Raw genomic sequence first — 16,315 nt, 5'->3', positions numbered from 1 at the left:
TTCTTATTGAGAGAGTCCAGTAATGGCTCATATTCTCAATTGAGAGCTCATCTTAGTCTATCTTGAAGTTTATGAATTTTGTTTAGTTTGTAGAAGCTTTATTTAAATTTGGTTTCTATTAGCATACTAACATTGCTCATATACAGTAACAACAATAAATGACTAAATCAATGACCTAATTCATGATTAAAATAACTTTGTCATAAATTTGGTTAGGAGATAAATGTCTAGCAATAAACTACCATTGGTCACATGATCAAAATTAGTCACATATCTACAATTTTTAGTAGTTTATTTAGTAATATATTGTTATTTTTGTACTAGTGTATTCAGCTAACACTTTCTCCATGACATTATTGTCAAATTTTCTTTCAACTCTTTCCATCAACTTTTGTTGAATGTCAATGCTAGGCTTATTGATCATATCAACAATTTTCACTAGTTGTTCAAGAATGGGGTCTTGCTCATTTAATCATTAATAACTACAGTGTCAAGGAAAATATCATTGATATCTAATGTAGGAGCATCTTGGGTTACATTTATATCCTACATATTTTATAAGTTTCTAGTTGCTATCAAGTTGCAATGTTATGCTTTGTCAAGTTCTCTATGTTTGTCGAGTTTAGAGTTGCTGCCAAGTTATCCTTTGGTTGTTGAGTCAAAGTGGTTGTCAAGCTCCTTTGGTTACCAATTTCTCTTTAGTGTCCAAGTTTAGAGTGGTTACCAAGTTCCTTTGGTTACCAAGCTCTCTTTGGTTGCCAAGCTCAGAGTGGTTTTCGAGTTCCTTTGGTTTCCAAGTTCCTTTGGTTGCCAAGTTTACTAAGTTGTAGCATTTTGTTTTTTCCTTTGTGTGTCAAGTTGTATGTGTGTGGTTTCTAGTTAGAGCTGATCTTTGCATTTGATTTTGTGATAGGTAATTATTGAGAGCCAACTTGTGGTTTGTCTTAGCATTTAATGTAAGGGTTTAATTAGTTTGTATTTGCAATAGGCCAAATTATTGTTGTGCATATATTTAAAGGAGTCTTAGTAGAGTTTTAGCAAGGAAGAAGGAGGATGTAGTGTAGGAAGAGAAAAAGCAAAGTTGAATTATGAAGTTTTAATCATTGTGGATCGAATATGAATTGAAATGTTGGTCATAACCTAAAAGGCCTTGCAACTAGGCATGTATATACTATTTTGATGAATCTATGAAAGCATTTATTTCTCTATCTCTTGTGTTTTTTGTTTTTTTTTTCACTATGTTTACTCTCATAGGTGGTTTGGAATAGTAGGGTGTATCATTGGAACTTTTTATCTTATTCCTTCCTATGTCAGGTGGTATCAAAGTAGAGGTTCATCCTTGTGCTAATTGGATCATGTAGAACCCTAAGTGAATCTAGTTGTAGGGTTGTAGATCTATGAATTTAACCTATAACTTGTAGAGGGTTATGATCTGGTAGGAACATGATTATAAATATGGTTTGAGGTAGAGGAAATGTTGACAATGTTGTATTGGATACATTAAGAAAAATTATAGCTAGAATAGATGTTATACAAACATCTAAGAGAAGTGGAGTGCATCTTGATGATGTGAGTGATGATGAAGCTAAAGCACCAAACCCTAATCCAAAACCTAAAGAAGATCAAGATGAGGCAAGGTTTTTGAGAGTGTTATCTAGAAAAAATTCAAAGCCTACAATATAATTTGTTCCTTATGATGGAAAATTGGATACCAATGTTGTGTTGGATTTGGATCTCTAAAATGAAGAATTTCTTTGACTATGAAAATGCTCCTAATAATAGGAAGATGACGATTGTGGTTACTAGGTTTAAATGTCTTGCCTCACTGTGGTGGGAGCTCTCAAAAATTGATAGACAACGGAGAGGAAAGGAGAAGATCATGACTTGGATGAAGATGGTGAACAAAGTAAAGAACAAGTTCCTTCTTGTTGATTACCAAGTTATCTTGTTGAGAAAGATGCAAAATTTGAGACAAAGAGACATGAATGAAGGAACATACTAAGGAATTCTATAGATTGGACATTAGATTTGGACATGTGGATGATGATGTTGAGAAAATCACAAGGTATCTAAATGGATTAAGATTTAGAATTGACAATGAGATCATTTTTGTGAAATTGGAAAGTGTGGAGGAAGCGTATCAATATTCCTTGAAAGATGAGATATTAACAAAGAAGCATGAACAAAAGCAAAGAGGTAGAGGTGATAGATTCTAGAGAGGAAAAGGTAGATCTTATGTAGATCTTAAGTGATCAAGCTTTTCTAGTAACTTCTAGAGACTCTTCAATTCTTTTAAATCTAGCTCTTCTAAGGAAGAGTTTTGGATAATTTTGGTGGGCTTTGATTCCTCACATTGAGACTATGTAGTGGCTCTCATGACTCGCAACTTCTTCAATAGCTACATTCAGATTCCATGTTGTGATTTGACTATAAGGAATTTCTCCCATAATAAAGATATAAATAAAAAAGAGAAAAAAGTAGGGAGTACTTATCTGATATAATATCACACCATGTTTAAAGATAGGGCCATGGAACACAGCCAATCACTCAAGCGACTCTAAGCTCGTTGGTCATAATGCCAAAATGCCCTTGCCCAATCTGAGAAATATAAGTTTCATAAACTTAGATGATGTTTGGCTTGATACTAACACTTTTATCTAGCTTTCTGAACCTAGGACTCTCAATGAATTTTTCAGTGAATATAGTTGCTTCTCATCAACTTCATTACAAGATTTAGATTCCTCCTTGCCTAGCCAAACTCCCTTAATTTGCTTGAGCTTCTGCAAAGGGAAAATACATTCCAATGAATCAACTAAAGAGATATGTAGAAAATAATTTTAATCTTGTAGCAATCTATACCAATGAAAATGCATACTTGATCCTCATGCCTAACTTCAAGCTAGGACTACATATTCATTATTCTACTGGACTGAGACAAACTCTGCCCTTTTTCTCAAATGATGTCATGGAAAATCAACTCACCTTTGTTCAATGTCTTCACTAATGTTGCTTCCTTGAGAAGTGTGATGTCCTCAACCCCCACTTCAAGATAACTATCATTTGTTTGATTGATGAAGAGGATTTGATCAAATGAGATAACAATAGGACCTAGAGGAAAGGTTGAGTTATGATGTAAAAAGGAGTAAAAAAATTAGTTAAGATAGTGATATTATAATTCATAGATAATCTACTTAAGGTTGCAAAGGTTGGTTACACTGAGTAAGTTTAGAAGAACAAGATAAACAAAGTTTGTTTTCCAAGCTTGGCTAAGTGGACAGTAGGTGCTAAGAAAAGTTAGTGCAAGCCAAGTAAAAAACTAGTTCGAGCCAAGAAAAGTCAATTTCAATGTAAGTTGAGTAAAAAAATGTAAGCCAACTAAAGTTTAGTTGATGCTAAGCACTAGTAAACTTTAGTTCATGCTAAGTGTTTTAATAGTAGATGTTGAGCAGTGCAGTATGTGTCAAGCATTAGAAGCCAATTAATGCCAAGTGTCAAAATTATGAGAAAGATCAAGAATTTGATGAATCTAAGTTGATAAATTTGATTTCTTGGATTATGTGAACCATGTGGAAGATAAAGTTGATTAGCTAGTGGCATAGAATTCATGATGAACTATTTTGAGGCGAATTCAAAGAGGATTGAAGGAGAAGTTTCCAGAAGGGAATGAAATCAAATGAGGGGTAGATTCATAGAATCCTACCTAATCTAACCTAACCCTAAAATGGATGATGGAGGTTGAATGACAAAATATCTTAATTCTATATTTATAGAAATGGATGGTCAGAAGAAACAGTTGTCATGTGTGAGAACCTAAGGAAGACAAGGATTCTAGTGTATTGCACCATTTAATGACCTAAGAGAAGAGATTGCATTGGCAAGAAAAGAAAGAAGGCTTAAGGGTATGGATGCTTGAAGGGTGAATAAGCTATTAGAGTTGTACTGTATGAAAGCCAAGCATAATGGAGGATTAAAATAGAGATCTATAATTTGCAAGTGTGTTGTAAGTTGTTATCAGATCAAAGCCTTACTATTACTCTCTAATCACTATATCAGTCTAGGGTAAATTTTTTGGATTAAGATTGACATAACAGTAAGTTATAAATCCTTTAATTGGGTGACATTCCAAGTGAATGATCTAAAGTCCTCTAAAAAGGATCACTCCTAACATGGTGATTGAAATCCTTTAACCGGGTCACATTTAACAATGTGCATTGTAACCTTTAATAGGGTTGGCCTTTCTTAGGGCATCGCTTTAGAAGAGTGAGAATCAGTAGCATGTTACTAGTGGTTTTTCCCAAATTAGGTTTCCATCTTAAATCATTGTGTAAAATGTGTTATTGAATCTATTATGTTTCATGTTTACATTTTTACAAATTGATTTGACAGTAACCTACAAGTTTAAGTGATTGCATAATCTAATGGATGCATGCATGATAAAAATGTTTTATGGATATGGGTTCACTAAGTTGTGAAAAGTTTTATTTGTACATCTGGACCTTGGATAACTGATCTACCCCCCTCTCTGTTATTCTAAAGAATTCCAACACATTGCTCAACATCTAGAGGATGACTTGGTCGTAGTGATGACTAATCAACCTTGCCTAATTAAAGACTAAGCTTTTGGCACTAATTGAAAATATCACGATTGTCTTGAGGATCAAAAATCTCCACCTTTGATAGTAGTGGAAAAAAAATTCTATTATGATCAAACTATACATATAAAAACTAAAACATATGTACACCCCCTTAGTATATACTCCATAAAGATAATTAGTTGACACATGAAATTTTGTGCTTACAATTTTCAAAAACTTTTTCAAAACCTTTTATTATACACACCTCCAAGTATTAGACTAGATCCTAATGATTCTAGAACTAGTATACATAAAATTACAAAAAAAATTATATCAGCTATGTTTGGAAATAGCTTTGATCATACCTTATTCATTCATTCCCCCTTGTTTTTTCTATGATTGTTCTTATTTGAAACTACGGGCTAGGAAGTATACTGTACTTCTCCAAAAATGATTTATGGGATCTTAAAATCATTGCCATGGTGTTGTCCCAATTGGTCTTTAGTCCATCAAGAAATTATCTCTTAATCTCTAATGTAGGTGCAAGATTTATCATGTTATTATCTATAGAGAGTTTCTGATTACCTTCAATTAGATATTTAGAAATATTAAGATGCTTTTACATGTCTGTCAAATGTGGAGTCAACAAAGTTTGAATAGTCAATAACTCAGCTCTTATTTTACTATATTCTCTCATGAGTTCAGATTGCTTCCCCTACATAAATCTTAACATGGAAAATGAATTGAACTTGAACCTACATCCAAGGCCAATGTAATTACACTCCTCTATAAATCAACATCTATTTCAAGTCCATTTGATCTCTTATCTCTTCTTTAAATTTTGGAACATGACATAGCTTCCTAGATAATGAATTAATATTAGACATCAACTTTTTAGGATCATTATCTTAGTTTGAAAGTTCAACCATCTTTATAGCTATCTTAGCTGACACTTTCTCCATGGCATTATTGCCAAATTTTCTTTCAACTCTTTCCATAAAATTTCATTGATATCTAATATAGGAGCATCCCATTTATATCCTGCATGTTTTCTAAGTTTCTTAGTTTCTATTGAGTTGCAATTTTATGCTTTGTCGAGCTCTCTATGTTTGTCAAGTTTGGAGTTGCTTCAAGTTATCCTTTGGTTTCCAAGTCAAAGTGGTTGTCGAGTCCTTTGGTTACCAATTTCTCTTTGGTGTCCAAGTTTGGAGTGGTTACCGAGTTCCTTTGGTTGCCAAGTTCCTTTGGTTACAAAGTTCTCTTTGGTTGTCGAGTTTGGAGTGGTTTTTGAGTTCCTTTGGTTTCCAAGTCTCTTTGGTTGTTGAGTACCTTTGGTTTTTGAGTTCCTTTGATTTCCAAGTTCACTAAGTTGCAGCATTTTGTTTGGTCCTTCGTGTGTCAAGTTGTATGTGTGTGCTTTCTAGTTGGAGCTGACCTTTGCATTCAATTTTTTGATAGGTAATTATTGAGAGCCGACTTGTGGTTTGTTTTAGTATTTAATGTAAGGGTTTAATTAGTTGGTATTTGTAATAGGGTGACTTGTGGCCATGCATGTTTTTAACATAGTCTTGAGTAGAGTTTTAGCAAGGAAGAAGGAGGATGTAGTGTAGGAAGAGAAAAAGCAAAGTTGAATTATGAATTTTGATCATTGTGGATCAAATATGAATTGTAATGTCGGCCATAACCTAAAAGGCCTTACAGATGGGCATGTATCTACTATTTTGATGAATATCTAAAATCATTTGTTCCTCTATGTCTTGTTTTTGTTGTTATTGTGTTGTTTTTTGCCATGTTTACTCTCACAAGAGGTTTGGAATAGCTGGGTGTATCGTTAGATCTTTTTATCTCATCCTTCCCTATGTTAGGTGGTATTAGAGTAGAGGTTCATCCTTATGGAAATTGGATCATGTAGAACCCTAAGTGAATCTGGTTGTAGGGTTGTACATCTATGGATTTAACCTATAAATTGTAGAAGGTTATGATCTTATAGGAACATGATTATAAAGATGGTTTGAGGTAGAGCAAATGTTCACAATGTTATATTGGATACATTAGAAAGAAGTATAGCCAGATTAGATGTTGTAGAGACAGCCCACAAAAGTGGAGTGCATCTTGATGATGTGAGTGATGATGAAGCAGCAGCATCAAACCCTAATCAAGAACTTGAAGAAGATCAAGATGAGGCAAGGTTGTTAAGAGTGTTATCTAGCAAAAATTTAAAGCTCATAGTAGAATTTGTTCCCTATGATGGAAAATTGGAAACCAATATTGTGTTGAATTTGGACCTCTGAAATGGAGAATTTCTTTGACTATGAAAACACTCCTAATAATAGGAAGGTGAAGATTTTGGTTACTAGGTTGAAATGTCTTGTGTCACTATGGTGGGAACATTCATAAATTGATATACAAAGGAGAGGAATGGAGAAGATCGTGACTTGGCCAAAGATGGTGAACAAAGTAAAGAACAAGTTCCTTCCTGATTCCCAAGTTATCTTGTTGAGAAAAATGAAAAATTTTAGACAAGGAGACATGAATGTGAAGGAATATACTAAGTAATTCTATAGATTGGACATCGGATCTGGACATGTGGATGATAATGTTGAGAAATCGTAAGGTATCTAAATGGATTAAGATCTAGAATTCAAGATGAGATAATTTTTTTGAAATTGGAAACTGTTGAGGAAGCATATCAATATTCCTTAAAAGTTGAGGAGATGTTGACAAAGAAACATGTACAAAAGCAAAGAGGTAGAGGTGGTAGATTCTAGAGAGCCAGAGTTAGATCTTATGGAAAAGGTGGTGTATTTGATAGTTTTGTACAAGATAAGGGAGAATCTAAATGGAAGAATGATGATAAAGGAAACACCAAGTGGAAAGGTGGTGAATTCTATTGAGGAGGAACTAGTTCTAATCAAGGAATACATAATTCCTATTCTAGAGGTGGTTTTCATGGTAATTGTTTTAGATGTTTTAAAGAAGGGCATTGATCTTTTGAGTGTAAATCCTTTGAAAGTGGGCAAGGTAACATAAATTTTGTGATTCAAGGAAACACTAAGAGTTCCCCAAGTGGACTTGAGGTTGGAGAAAATATGATGGTGAGAAGAGCCTTATGTAATAAGGGAAGTGATGAGGAACCTATCGTAAGGAGAAGTCTTTTCAAGACCGGATGTAAGATAACTAGAAAATATCGCAAGGTGATAATTGAAAGTGGAAGTTCTACAAATTTGGCATCAAAAAAATTGGTTACAAAATTGCAGTTGTAGAGGCTAGATCATCCTAATCCTTATCATTTTTCATGTATTAAAGATGAGCATATGATATGGGTAAGTGAACAATGCATTGTGAAGTTCAAGATTGAACACTATTTTGATGAAGTTTTGTGTGATATTATGCCTATGGATTGTTGCCATTTTTTTTTGTAGACCTTCGCAATATGATAGATATGTTATACATGATGGAAGATTGAATCAATGGCTAAGAGAAAATATATGTGTCACCATTTGGGATACCAAAACCTATTTAGTCAAATCTCATTTCTCTATCAAAAGTCAATTTTTTACAAAAACTAAAAATACCCATTTATATATCTCAGATTCAATATCATCATTATATAAATTTTTGTGTGCTTTGATTAGTTATAATATGTTGTAATTTCAAAATATTATAAGTTGATATTTCAAATTTTTAGAAGATGCTCCTTCAAAAAAAAATTTAAAATATATTTATCTCTAGAAGAGAGAGTCCTCTTCATGAATATGTAGTTTTTTTTCTAGAAGACATGTAGATTTTATAGGGAAGTTTTAAAAGGAGGAAAAAATTGTTGAATTCTAATAAGGTCAAGCTTGAGTACTTATAATAAAGAAAATATACATAAAAAATAATTATTTCTTTTTTTTTTCCCTAGCTATACATGTCATCTATAAGATATTTTCAAATCAGAACAAAAAAAGATGACTTGCATATACTTGTTTATGGGAAGTACACTCTATATTTTTTATAGTTAGAAAAGGGGCTTCAAAATAAAAGAAAATAAATAAATTATTATTCAAAAAAATTATTAAAATTATAGGCATAAAATTCATCCAATTCTACACATTTCATTAGTTTACATCATCTCCAAATTCTAAACACATACAACTTTTTTGTCATTAATATTGAATTGTCACATTTTATATCTCATTTCTTTATAAAATGTGACATAGTTTTGTGCTTTTACCCCAATATACACTTTAGGTGAATGGGAAAAAAAAATATTGCTGCCTTTGATTGAAAGTCTAGATGAGGTTAATTGTATTACTGTGAAAATTTGAATGGTTAATGAAAAGCAATTTGAAAAGGAAATGAACAAGACTCAAATCTGTTTTGCCATAATTTAAAGGGGACCTAGTTGTTCTAGTAGCATCTGAGTGTTAGAAACTAGTGTTAACTAAGTGCTAATCAATAGTGACCAAGCAATAGAAGCTAATGGCTACTAGTACTAACTGAATTGAAGTGGAAATTACAAAATTGCTAAATGAGTATAAAGATATTGTTGCAAAGGATATACTTGATGGTTTACCTCTAATGAGAATTATAAGTCAATGCATGGATCTAATTCCTAGAGATAGTTTTCCAAATAAAGAAAAATATAGATTGACACCTACTGAAAATGAAGAGCTTAATAGATAAGTGCATGAGCTATTGCAAAAAGGTTTGATTAGAGAAATTTTGAGTCCATGTGTTGCACTTGCCCTATTAGTACTTATGAAGAATGGAGAATGGAGAATGTGTACCAATTCCAAAGCTATTAACAAGATCACAGTGAAATAGAGGTTTCATATGTCGAGGATGGATGACATAATGGATTATTTGAGTAGAGAAAACTATTTTACCAAGATTGATTTGAAGAGTGGTTATCATCAGATCATAATCAAAGAAGCTGATGAATGGAAGACTTCTTTAAGACAAAATATGGTTTGGATGAATAGTTGGTTATGCCTTTTGGTTTAACTAATGCACCTACTACTTTCATGAGGTTGATGAATGAAGTTTTGAAGAGATTCTTGGGTAAGTTTTTGATTGTTTATTTGGATGATATTAAATGATATTTAGTAAGACTAAGGAAGAATTTCTTGATCATGTTAGACAAGTATTATAGAGATTAAAAGAGGAGATGATGATTAATCTGCAGAAGTGTTCTTTTATGCAAGAGGAGATTGTGTATTTGGGATTTCTTATTTCAGTTAATGGTTTGAAGATGGATCTTGAGAAGGTTAAAGAAATTTTGAATGGCCTACACCTAAGAATGTGGGTGAGGTAAGATCATTTTAGGGTTTGGCTAGTTTTTACAAGACTTTTATAAGTAATTTCAATTATGTTTGCATTGCTATGACTGAGACAATGAGAGGAGATAAAAAAGAATTAAAGTGGACACATGGAGCTGATAACAATTTTGAGACTTTGAAACAAAAGGCTCTTGAGTTACCTATATTAGAATTACCTGATTTCAATAAGGTATTTCAAGTTGAACGTGATGCAAGTGGTAGTACAATAGGATTTGTATTAAGCAAAGAAGGTACACCTATTGCTTTCTTTAGTGAAAACTTGAATGATGCTAAAAAGAAGTATTTTATACATGATCAAGAGTTTTATGCTATTGTTTAAGCCTTGAAGAAGTGGTGACATTATTTGATTCCTAAGGAGTTTGTGTTGTGTATTGATCATAAAGATTTATAGTACTTAGGGAGTCAACATAAGTTGAATCAAAGACATATGAAGTGGGTTGAGTACTTGTAGAGTTTCACATTTATGATTAAGCATAAGAGAGGAGTCACTAATTGAGTTTCTAATGCATTGAGTAGAAGACCTTCTTTGCTAATTGAGATGAAGATTGAAGTTCTTGGATTTGATGGGATGAACGAATTGTATGATACTGATCCTAATTTTTTTGAGATGTGGAGAGAGTGTAAAGCACCTAGTTTGATAGAACAACCAAGTAAGTTTGGTGAATATTTAATACAAGAAGGTATTTTGTTTAAGGGTATTCAGTTGTATATACCTAAGAGTTCTATGAGACTGAATTTGACTAAGGAAAAGCATAGTGTTGGATTGGTTGGACATTTTGGAATTGATAAGACACCAAGTTTGTTGAAAGAGAAGTATTATTGGCCTCAAATATACAAGGTCATTCAGAAGTCTGTAAAGAGTTGTGGAGTTTGTCAAGTTGTAGAATGTGTAAGTCAAAATAGTGGATTGTATACACCTATTTCTCTTCCTGAGAAACCTTCGAGTGACGTCAGTATGGATTTTGTTCTTAGATTGCATAAAATAGTGAAGGGGTATGATTTTATATTTCTTATTGTGGATAGAGTTTCCAGGATGGTTCATTTCATACCTTGTAAGAAGACATCAGATATTGAGAATGTTTCTAAGATTTTTTTTAAAGAGATTGTTAGATTACATGGATTACCAAAGAGTATTATTTCTGCTAGAGATAGTAAGTTCGTTGGTTATTTTTGGAAGACTTTGTGGAAGAAAATGAATAATGAGCTAAATTTTAGTTCTACATTCCATCCACAGATAGAGGTTATTAATAAAAGCTTGGGGAAATTTGTTGAGATGTTTCTAGTTGGAGACAAACCACATAATTCGGAGATGGTATTAGTACAAGATGAGTTTTCATATAATAGTAATGTGAATAGAACTACAAGGAAAACATCTTTTGAGATTGTCATTGGAATACAACCTAAAGGGATATTAGAGTTAAGGGATGTTTCTAGCGAAGAGAAGAGAAGTGATGTAGGAGAAGAGTTTGTTGATTTTATGAAGTCTTTACATGAGGAAGTAAAGTCAAGATTGGAAAAAAGTAATCTAAAGTATAAGGAGAATGCTGATAAGTCTACAAGACATCATATTTTTGAGGTTGGTTATGAGGTGATGATTAATTTGAAGATAGGGAGATTTCTTTTTGGAACATATAGTAAGTTGAAGATGAATAATATTGGACCTTGTAAAATCTTGAAGCAGTTTGACAATGGAAATGCTTATGAAGTTGAGTTACCTAATGACATGGATATATCTCCTATATTCAATATTTTTTATTTGTATAAATATCATGATTTAGATGATGAAGTTGTTGTGTTAGATAATTATCCTAAGAAGTAGATTGAAGAGGTTGAATAGATACTAGACCAACAATTTGGTAAGAGCACAAGAGGAAAATATTACTATGAGTATTCAGTAAAGTGGAAAAATAGACCAGTTGAAGATGCAACACATATTTCCCAATTTGAGTTGGATTCAGCTCAAGTTGTGACATCTCAATAATTCAAGAGAATCATTTCTTTCAACCATGATTGTCTGATGCAGGAGCATCCTAGGTTGCATTTCTATCATGCATGTTTTTTGAGTTTCTTAAATGCTTCCAAGTTGAAATATCTTGCATTCTCAAGTTCTCTGTGTTTGTTGAGTTCATAGTTGTTGTCAAGTTATCCTTTGGTTTCCAAGTCAAAGTAGTTGTTGAACTCCTTTGGTTACCAAGTTCTCTTTGGTTTACAAGTTTATAGTGGTTTCTAATTTCCTTTGGTTGTTCATTTCCTTTGGTTATTGATTTCTCTTTGGTTTTTAAGTTTTTGAAGTGGTTGTTGAGTTCCTTTGGTTGCCAAGTTTGCTGAGTTGTAGCATTTTGTTTGGTCCTTCATGTATCGAGTTGTCTGTGTGTGGTTTCTAGTTGGAGCTAACCTTTACATTTAATTTTGTGAAAGCTAATTGTTGAAAGCCAACTTGTGGCTTGTTTTAGCATTTAATTTAATGTTTTAATCAGTTGGTATTTTCAATAGGATGACTTCTAGTCATGCATGTATTTAAAGGAGTCTTGAGTAGAGTTTTAGCAAGGAAGGAGGATGTAGTATAGGAAGAGAAGAAGCAAAGATGAATTATGAAGTTTGATCATTGTGGATTGAATATGAATTGTAATGTTGGTCATAACCCAAAAGGCCTTACAAATGGGCATGTATCTACTATTTTGATGAATCTATGAAAGAATTTGTTTCTCTATCTCTTAGGTTTGTTGTTATTGTGTTTTTTTCCACTATGATTACTCTCGTAGGTGGTTTGGAATAGTTGGGTTTTCCTTTGGCCCTTTCTATCTCATCCCTCCCTACATCAATATCTAACAAAGCTTTCTTTTGTTGGTGCTCACTTCTAAGATCTACTTTCTTAGCCTTTCTAGTATATAATTCACTCAATATTTTCATTTTCTCTTCACTCAAATTAGATTTATCCCAGTCAGGTATGAAAATGTCTTCTTCGAAGGTAACTAGATTACCTTTCATGACCTTGGGTGGGTAACTATGCTTCTTCTTCAACTTCTTATCCTTAGAATCTAGTGTTCTTGAGCTTGACACAACCATTTGCATACCATGGGTCTAAACTACCAAATTCAACTTGTGTGACTCTTGGGTCACATCACCTTTCTTCACCTCTTCTCCTATTTTCTTCTTCTTTGTTGTTCCCTCTTGAATTGGATATGGTGTTGATACACCTGATTGATCTTTCATAGTAATTTGAAGTTCACCTGTGGAACTTTGTTTACCATCCTCTTTTTCTCCCTCTGGATGAGGTCTTGAGCCTATTGTATTAGTAACTAAAGTAGACTAATATGCTTGATCTTTAGAGATATTCTCTCCTTTCTCTTATTCTACATTATCAATTCCCTTTGTGACCCCATATTTATTTTCTTGCTCAAGTGGCTCATTTTCTACAGTATTGGTTAGCTTAGCCTATTTATCAATATTTTCACCTTGTGAATTATCATGACTATCCTTCTGTTCCAATGAAAATGTAGGAAGTGTAGAGGTATCTGGTGCTATGTCTTAAATTTGTGCACATACCTATTTATTTTTCTTTGGATATTATTTTATTTAAACACAAGATTTGGATTGAGTAATAACTTTGTGGTAGGCATTTGAACAAGGCTCTCATCCTTTAGTTCTCCCTCAACCAATACATCCTCATTCTTTGGATTTTCTACAGGTTCATCTTCAATTTTGATAGTTTCCTATTATTTACTTTCTTGAACCTTTCTTCATATGGCCTCCTCTAGATCCTCAGCCTCATCATAGGAATCCTTGTGATTATCTAGCTCAACTTGTTCAGGTCCATTCTCCTTAGCTTCATCTTTCTTGTCCTCTTCATGTATCAATCCAAAAATCCTATTCCATACTAACTTACTTTTCTAGACAATTTCTTCAATTTTATTCTTCAAAACTAATAATACCCTTGATTTAGGTACAAATATATTTCTATACTTGACCATAAATTGTGTGATTTGTTTCTTTATAAATTCAGGCTTGATTTGAGCTAATGTAGCTTCCCTAAGTTGCCTTTCTGTCATTATGGCATATTGCCACTTTGCATCAAATTTTTTATACAATTCATTTGGGACATTATTTCCTCTATATAATTGTGTGGTCTTGAAGTTTTCCATCATTTCAATTAGGGCTTCTTCTACCTTAACTTTATTAGCTTTATTTAACTTCTCATACTTAATAAATTGAATACCTCATAATCAAACACTATTTCTTATGTTTTCACATACCTCGTCAATGCTTTTAGGAGGCTTTTGCACAACAACTTTATAATGACTAACATCATTAGACTCATTCTTGTCATCATCGTCTTCTTCATTTTCAACTACGTGCCTTCTTCTTGGTTTCTTCCCTTGTTTACTCATCTTTTCTTTGGTTATAATAGGCTTTCTCTTTATAGAACTAAAACCTTCACCTAGTTTAAAAATCCTTGTTACTCCCTTTTTTTGTGGTTGGGTCTTAGCTGTAGTGGTAACTTCCCTTGTTCTTGGTCTTGTTTGACTAGGAGCATGACTATATCTTCACTTTTCTTTTCTATATTAGCATTCTCCTCCTCTTCACTTCCTTCCTTATCATCATCTTCACTACCAGGCCTATCTTCTTATTTTCCTTGTGTGATCTGTAAAATCATTTCTTGTTCAAGTTCTTCATCTTGTGTCTTTTCCAATTTTTAAATCATCATCTTCCTCTTTTTATTCATTTTGGTAGTTTTCAACTGAATTTTAATTTTGGACTTTGCAACCTCATATTTTCCAAAAGGTTCAACATCCTTTTCAACCTTCTTCTCTAGTAATCCAATAATTATTATAGATACTTCATCTATGTTGACTTGATAGAGTAATGTTATTAACCAAGCTACCCTAGGAACCATAGCTTAAACATATATGCATATTTAGTGTCTACCAAAAACCAAACATCATCATAATACTTATCAACCAAAGATTTAGGAATTCTAGTCTTTTTCTTCATCTTCTATTTGAACTCTTCAAAATATCCATCCATCACATTATCAAAATTTTATCCTAATTGATAAATAAAATCATTTGTCTATTGTGCAATGGGTTTACCTTGTTTCGAAACAACATTTCTAACTATAGAAAAAGAATTCTAAAAATAGAAAAATATACAAACATTTAATAGTCCAAGCTTACACATTGTTCTTTTTGCTTTCCTAATGGTTGATAGATTCTCTTCTAATTGGGTCCATTGAAGCTTGGCATGATCATAAGTATGATCTTTCTTCACAATCTTTCATGATTGATCAAATGCAATGCATGGGACACTAATAGGTCAACTTGACTGATAAGATTTGTGTGCAATAACTCTTACTCAAAATTCAATTTTTGGATCAATAATTGTAGAAATTTTCAATCACCTCTTATTCCAGACTAATAGAGTATTCACTTCAATCACATCTCAACTTTGGCATTTCATGGTCTTCTTCCTATCAATCATAGGGTAACTAGTCACATTACGAATGATTTACCTAGTAATCTTCGTGGGTTCATTCTCCATCCATAGTTTCATGTCATGAATTCTTCTTGGCACTATTTTAATCCATGTTCAACCTTGAAGATTTTGGGGAAATTTAGGGCATGAGTCAACCCTTTCTCAGCAATATTCTTACATTGTTCCTTTAGCACTCCCTTACACAACTTCTCATATGCCAATCTTACCTCATAATCTCCTACTTCTCTAGCCTTACACATATAGCATGACCTTATTTCATGAATCATAATCACTCTTGGTGGAATCAATAATGTGACACCTAAGGAATCACCCTTCATTGCAATTTTAGGGACTTCCTTATATTGAGGTGGGAGACATGCATCATAATAACTAATTGATCATTACTAACCTCTAGTCCTTGCTTCTTCACACTTATTGATGAATTGGTTTCTATTTCTTCAACTTAGGGTTTTGATCATGAACTTTTGTGTAACTCAACAACTACAATTTCTTCACAATTCATAGCAACTGTCGATGACACACTTTGAAGCTCCTTGCAATCTTGGCTAAATGATCTCCAAATGCTTGAATTTACTCTACTCTATAAAAACTTAAATTCTTGGTGCTTGAAATGACTCCAAGAAAATTCTATATAGCTCAAAATTCTAATTTTAGGACTTGATTAATATTTTGTACATGTAGTGAGTGACATACAAGTATCTCAGTCAACACAAGATAAGTCAGTTAAAATACTTCCACACTCTATCAATTTGGTCAATGCCATAAGTCAATCAGAACTACAATTCCATCTTGTCCTCCTAGAACTTACACAACTTTTAGTACTAACACTCAATACTAATAGTTCAACTTGGTATCATCATACATCACTTTTTTCAAACATCAAATTGTCCTTCTACATCCTTTAAAATGAAAATATGGACCTCA

At 32.8% G+C, this 16,315-nt stretch overlaps 1 pseudogene; it reads right to left on the bottom strand.

Annotated features, from left to right (window-relative positions):
• The window catches only part of LOC149537609 (uncharacterized), a 28,842-nt pseudogene extending 14,556 nt beyond the window's left edge, over nt 1–14,286 (bottom strand).
• Between the last annotated feature and the right edge of the window lie 2,029 nt (nt 14,287–16,315).

This window comes from Cupressus sempervirens, chromosome 9 (genome assembly GCF_028749045.1).
Source record: "Cupressus sempervirens isolate cs-2001-9-10 chromosome 9, ASM2874904v1, whole genome shotgun sequence".
NCBI lineage: Eukaryota > Viridiplantae > Streptophyta > Pinopsida > Cupressales > Cupressaceae > Cupressus > Cupressus sempervirens.
Note: the sequence above shows the minus strand (reverse complement) of the source record. Positions and strands in the feature narration are given on the sequence as shown.